The following is a 7,339-nucleotide window of genomic DNA, read 5'->3' as shown; positions in this document are numbered from 1 at the left end:
AGCAAACTTTGGCATGAGCAATTTGGTCACTTAAACTATCGCTCCCTTCAAAATCTATGTAAAGAAAATATGGTGACATGACTTCCAATGGTATCTTGCAGGGATGGTGTTTGTTTCGGATGTGTACTCGGAAAACATCATCGGGATAGTTTTGAGAAACGTGCCTCTTGGCACGCCTCAGCCCCTTTACATCTTGTGCATAATGATTTATGTGGTCCACTTCCAGTTGTTTCATTCTCTGGCTACAAGTATTTCTTAACTTTCATTGATGATTTCTCGATACACACTTGGGTATACTTCTTAAAACTCAAGAGTGAAGTATTTAACATGTTCTTGGCCTTTGAGGCCTTTGTTGAAAAACAATCTAGACATCAAATTCTTAAGCTAAGATCTGACAATGGCGAAGAATATGTTAACAACAAATTCATCAACTTTTGCACTGAGAATGGAATTCAAGTGCAACATATTGTTCCATATACTCCACAACAAAATGGTGTAGCTGAAAGGAAGAATCACACCTTAAAGAAAATGGCTAATTGTATGCTTCAATCTAAAGGACTTAGTCTTAATTTTTGGGCAGAAGCAATTAACTACGCAAATTACATAATAAATCACACTACTACTAAGGTTTTAAAGAACATCACTCCAAAAGAAGCATGGAGCTCAATTAAACCAGATGTAAGTTACTTTCGTGTTTTTGGAAGTGAAGCATGGGTCCATATTCTAGATGAGAAACATAAAGCTTTAGAACCTAAGAGTGAAAAATGTATTTTTGTTGGATATTCTGAAGTTGTCAAAGGATATAGACTTATTCCACTTAAGTCCAAAAAAGTTATCATTAGTAGAGATGTAAAGTTTGCTGAAAATATATCGGCCTACGAGCCTAGTTCGGCAGATGTGCCACCTCTCTCTATCTCTTCTACTTTTGAAAATATTTCTTCTTCAGATGATGAAAGCGGGGATGAAAATCCTCCCCCACCTTCTCAGGATCCCCCTTCAGCTCCTTAGCTTCCAAAATGGGTTTGTGCTACTCAGGATGCAGTAGGAACTCTTGCCCGTGATCCTACAGATCAACGATGTACATGTTCTCAGTTCGATAGAGCCTCTTCTTTACTGGCTCAAGCTTCAATGAATTATGATCCCGACACCTTTGCAAAAGCTTCAGACCATCCAGATTGGGACGCAGCTATGAATGAATAATATCATTCATTATTGGCAAATGATACATGGGATCTTGTTCCTCTACCAAAGGGACGAAAACTTGTTAGATGCAAATGGGTTTACAGAACCAAGTATGGACCAGATGGAAATTTGATAAACATAAAGCTCGTCTTGTTGCTAAGGGTTTTTCACAAGTTGAAGGCATTGACTATACTGAAACCTTCTCCCTTGTTGCCAAAATGAACTCTATCCGCATTTTTCTTTCCCTTGCTTCCTCTTTCAAATGGGAAGTCCATCAGATGGATGTTAAATCTACCTTCTTGCATGGGGACTTGCATGAAGAAATCTATATGGAACAACCTACTGGCTTTATACAAAAAAACTCCAGCCTTGTATGTTGGCTTAAGAAATCATTTATGGTCTCAAGCAAGCTCCTCGGGCTTGGTATGCCAAAATGGATAGCTTTCTTTTAGAAACTGGCTTTTCCAGGTGTCATTATGACAATATTGTCTACACTAAGAAAGTGGGCAAGTCTCTTATCATTCTCGTTCTTTATGTTGATGATCTTATCCTTACTAGTAGTGATCCCAACCTTATAAACCATGTGAAGTCCAGCCTTAAAAAGAGGTTTGAAATGACAGACTTAGGACACTTGCATTATTTTCTTGGTCTTCAAGTCTTGCAATCCAAGGAAGGTATTTTCCTTTCCCAGTCCAAGTATGCATGTGATCTTCTATGCCATTTTCACATGGAAGATTGTAAGACAACTCCTTCTCTCTTTCAGTTTGGAGCCAAACTTTCAGCCACTTGTACTTCCCTTGAAGTTGATGCTACCTTATACTGTCAACTTGTAGGAAAACTTTTGTATCTGACCCATACTCGTCCTGACCTTTCCTTTGTTGTTGGCCTTATTGCTCGGTTTATGCAAAACCCACATGAAAGTCATTGGAAAGCAGCTAAAAGAATAGTTCATTATGTTCGAGGTACAGTTCAGTTTGGGATTCATTACAGTGCAGAAGCATCTCCTCTATTGGTTGGTTTCATTGATTTTGATTGGGCTAGTGACCCTGACGATCGAAAGTCTACTGCAGGTTATGTGTTCACTCTTGGTTCAAGACCTATTACATGGGCTTGCAAGAAACAAAGGGCCATTTCTCTTTCTTCAACAGAAGCAGAGTATCGGGGTGTCGTAGAAGCTGTAAGGAAGCCCTGTGGCTTTGTCAGATCCTGTCAGAGTTTGGCTTTCAGCAGCAGCATCTGACTACACTTTGGTGTGATAATCAAAGTGCCATTCAACTATGCAAAGATCCAGTCCAACATCAACGCAACAAACACATTGAAATGCACATGCACTTCATCAGAAAACTCATTCATGACCATGTTCTTGAAGTGTAATATTGTTCAATAGATGATCAAGCTGCAGACATCTTTACAAAGGTTCTCACAGAGGCGAAGTTTACTAAACTTCGATTTATGGTTGGAGTTCAGGAAGTTGTCACTAAGGGGGAATAGGCTCTAATGCTTCATTACTCAAAGTAAAAGTTGGTTGGTGCAGGATCGGTAGGTTCTTGTACCGTTCGCCATTATTGTACTTGAAGACGACCAGAAAATTTACCTTTCTCACCGCCAAAAATATTCTACGTGTTGAGAAAATGACGCACATTATTCGCCAAGGATCAACTCTATACTCTAAAATAAGCTCGGAGCATTGAGGAAAGCGCGAAAAGAGGAGGTCGGGTTTTGACTAGCACATTCCTGATTAAGTTTCTATTGCGGCTGAGAGTCGAATGTCTGTATATAAATAGGGTTTTTAGGCTAGAACTAGGGAGTGATACTTTGGGAATTTTTGCTACTCTATAAACTTTGTTTTGTATCGCTTGTCTCTAGGCTAGAACTATGAAGTTTTGATGTATATTTGTAGAAAACTTTAATAATATAAGGAGTCATGCCAGTTTGATTTATTTTGGGTTATTATCTTCTGTGATGATCCTTTCGCGTAGTTGATATTCAAGTTTTCGTAAAGGGAAATGAGTTGTTTGGCTAGGGCCTAGTCAACCCAGCTCGTTCTCCCTCAATCTCGTAGGTGTGTTATATCTTATCATATTGGTTTGACCAGAAGAGTGTTTATTTCATTTACTTAAATCGCAAATTGATGGAGTCTTTATGAAAATGCATGTGCATCTCAGATCTAAGGGCTTGCAGTGTGTAAGTGTGTTTGGTCAATCTCATTTACGACATTTTCTTAGTCTTTCTTTCTAAGTATTGCACGATTGTTCTTTTGATACAAGTGTTGCCTTACATTCCCACAAGGTGAGATTGGGTTATGAGTTATTCCATTTAAATAATTTACAGTCGATTTGCTTTCATTTAATTCATTTACAAGTCGATTTATTTTCGATCTATTCGAATGCATTATGGTTGAAACAATAACTCTGATCACAACATAAGTAAATCTCTATGTGAAGATAACTGTAATATTTTCCTTGAAGAGATATAAGAACTTATCAAACGACTGGGGATTATTTACAATATTTTCTGAGTTTAAATATTTGTTTTGAGAAAACAAAGTTTACTCATGTTGTAATAGAAATCTAAAGGAAAGGAGCACTTTTCCCTTTTAAGTAGACATTTACTGTTTTCATGCAAAAGCCTTTTTGCCGATTAAGGGTTTTCTTTAGCTTTCACAATACTTCTATTTCGAATGCTTGATTGTTGAAGGATCTCTATTTCTTTTGAATGATTAAGTTAATATTTCCTTCTACTCAGATTTATTCTCAGTGGGTTAATATTAGCACACTTTATGCGTGGTAGAAGTGATTGAAGATAAAACTATTTAATTTTATTGAACACCAGATTGTGTGCCCTGCTCTCGCCTGCTAGGTCAAGCCGCTTCTCATCTCGCCTTGGCCTTCGGCTCTCAGCCATGGCCCCTCCGGAAGCTTCACCAGAGGCAGCCGCCACCCAACAGGCCTTTTCTGCCCTAATTAAATCCTTACCCCCTCAGCGACCTCGCCCAACTCTCTCCAAGTTTGTAAACAAGCTCGATGTTTTGTAAGAAGTCAACCTACCTCAAGCTCTTTCTCACATGGTCACCCTTTCATTCGCTAAACGAGGACTCATCGGACAATTTACTGGCCTCTGGCCATCTCTGAAGACAGTGCAAAGATGGGTTGAATGAAACGGGTCTGATAAAATACAAGGCAAAATCTCCATCTGCTTTTGCGAGAAAGGGTGTTTCACCTTCCATTTCGAGTCAAGAGAAGACAAAGATCTAATCTTTAGAAATAGACCATATTTTATGGATTCCAGAGGCCTATACCTCAACAAATGGACTCCGGATTTCGGTCCCAAATTGGATGTCCTGAGCATTGTTCCGGTCTAGGTTCGGCTCCCTCACCTTCCCCTCCACTGTTGGGGATACGAATTGGTTCGAGCTATCGGGAATCTGTTGGAAGATTCATTGATCGTCGTGAGCTAAAAGATAATATGCAAGCCTATGCTCGCATATGTGTAGAAGTTGATCTAGGCAAAGGCCTTCCAGAGGCCATCAAACTCAAAGTGGACGACTGGACTCACATTCAACAATTGGACTATGAGCAGATCCTGTTCAAATGCAATGTATGTCATGAATATGGCCATTTTGCCAATCGTTGTTCTAAATTAGTTGATGTAGAGAATGTTTCACAAGGTGAGCAATGGGAACCGGTCAAGGAAAAGAAGACAACCCCCATCTCCAAGACATATTCTGAAGCTTCCCCTCCCAATCATAATCCTTCCATTCCCTCCACCTCATCCCTCTCTATCTCCTCCCTTCCCTCTCCAACCCATCCTCACCCTCCCCCTTCATCATCCAATCTTTTTTCTGTTCTTTCCCCCCTGAAGACAATCCCCCTCCCTTGCCCCAAGCTGATGCTATTGATCCCTCCCCCCCTCAGCTTATCTCCTCCTCCCTCTCCTTAGATCCACCCTCTTCTAGACTTACCAGGAGTTCTTCGAAAGAGCATGGCGCAAGTATGGACACACAAAAAAAAAAATGGGCCAGGAAGGAAGTCACCCAAGCAATAGAGAGATGAAAACGCTCAGAAGGATATGCCATGGGCACTCGTAACCCCATAGAGTCATACATCTTGGGGCAATATGATAAATAAATAGTACACAAGGAGAAAGGAGGGCGAGCAACTCTCTGCACCCCTCACACTCAATGATGAAAGTTCTATCCTGGAATAGTAGGGGACTAGGGCACCCCTCCAAAATAGTTGCCTTAAAAGATCTTATAAAACATGAGAAACCTGGAATTCTATTTTTACAAGAAACAAAACAAGGACAACAAAAAATGAAAGGAATCATTGGTCAGCAAAAGCAGTATAATGGCAACATTAGTGAGTTAAGGGGTGCATCCGGGGGAATTACAACCCTCTGGAATCACAGTATATGGAATCTCATAACAGACACAATCAACCAGCATTGGATAAAACCATTATACAGAACACTACAGATAGCCAAAGAATAATCATTTATAACATTTATGCACCAAACCATTACAGAGACAAAGAGCAGTGTTGGGCTACCCTCAAAGAAAATATAGATGAAGAAGAAAACAACAATATTATTCTCGGGGGAGACCATCATGCAGGATCACGATCTTATTGATGTTGTCCCAAAAAATCGAAGGTTCACCTGGAGCAATCACAGGTTGGGTAAAGGCAATATCATGGAGAGGTTGGATAGAATTATGGTGAATGTCACGTTCCTCTCCTCCTTCTCTACTGCTTATGCCACCATCGTACCCTTCTCTACTTTTGATCATTACCCCATAACTCTCATCACTGCCCCTTAGGGCCCATTCCCTTCAAATACAACCCTCTGTGGAACAACATCCCAGCAGTCAAAGAGATCATTCAAAGCACTTGGTGTCAGCACATAGAAGGATCACCGGGATACATATGGGAAAACAAAATAAAAAGGACCAAATATGCCTTAAAGGATTGGGCAAAAAAATGCTACACTGAGCCTGAGAAGAAAAAAAGAGATAAAAACCAAATTGGAAAACACTCACAGCATAATATAGGAACACGAACTCTTACAGGAAGATAAATACCGCGAAAGCGAACTCTACTTCCAGCTATATCATGCCAATAGAGAGGAGGAGAAGAAATGGAGAATAAAATCTAGGTAGTTATGGCTGCAAGGAGGCGATAAAAACTCTGCTTTCTTTCATAAGCAGGCTACCGTTCGGAAAATAAGGAACAATGTTACATCTATCATAGATGTAGAAGGAAATCTACAAGGAGAACTGGCCTTCATCTTTTTCCCGATTTTGACCCATTTCTCTTTACAATTCATCTTACAAAATCTTAACCAAAATCCTTGCTTCTCACCTCAAACCTGTCCTCCCCTCTCTCATCTCTGAAAACCAAGGAGGATTCTTGGCCAACAGGCAAATTTCCGACTCAATCCTCCTTGTCCAAGAAGTTATTCATTCTAGCCATTCTAGAAAGGAAAAAGGTTCTATTCTGAAATTGGACTTGGCCAATGCCTTCGACAGAGTCAGAAATTCTTTCCTCATTATTGTTCTAAAGAAAATGGGGCTTTTTGCGCCCTTCCTTGATCTCATCAAAGCTTGCATTTCAGGTCCTTGGATCTCTCTTCTTGTTAATGGCGGACCTGGACCTTCTTTCCAATCCTATCGAGAGCTAAGACAAGGCTGCCCCCTTTCCCCTTATCTATTCATCTTGATGGCTGAATCCTTTAGTAAAGCTTTGGACTACAATCGGTGGGTCAGACTCATCACAGGCATTAAATTCGGGAATGGGGTCAAAAACATAAATCACTCTCAATTTGCTGATGATACTCTGTTAATAGGAGGAGCCTCTAATATAATAGCCCGTTGTTTCAAAGCCATTTTGGACAAATACATGAGCTACTCAGGAGGTATGGTCAATCAACTAAAAAGCTGCATCTATGGTTGGAACACTATAGCTCAAGTCCTCCATAACATCGCCAACACCTTTGGGGTCCCTTGCAAATTAGACTGGGAGCACTTCACTTATCTGGGCATGCCAGTGAGTGTTGGTCCTCTGAAAGCTGAAGTTTGGGATACCATCATAGATAAAATGAAAAGGAAAGTGCAGCAATGGGGTTCCACTTGGCTCAATCCAGCAGGCCGTCTTGTTCTCCT

This window comes from Pinus tabuliformis, chromosome 8, assembly GCF_031772625.1.
Source record: "Pinus tabuliformis cultivar Carrire ecotype Pingquan chromosome 8, CPIR1, whole genome shotgun sequence".
NCBI lineage: Eukaryota > Viridiplantae > Streptophyta > Pinopsida > Pinales > Pinaceae > Pinus > Pinus tabuliformis.
This window is presented reverse-complemented; position numbering follows the sequence as displayed.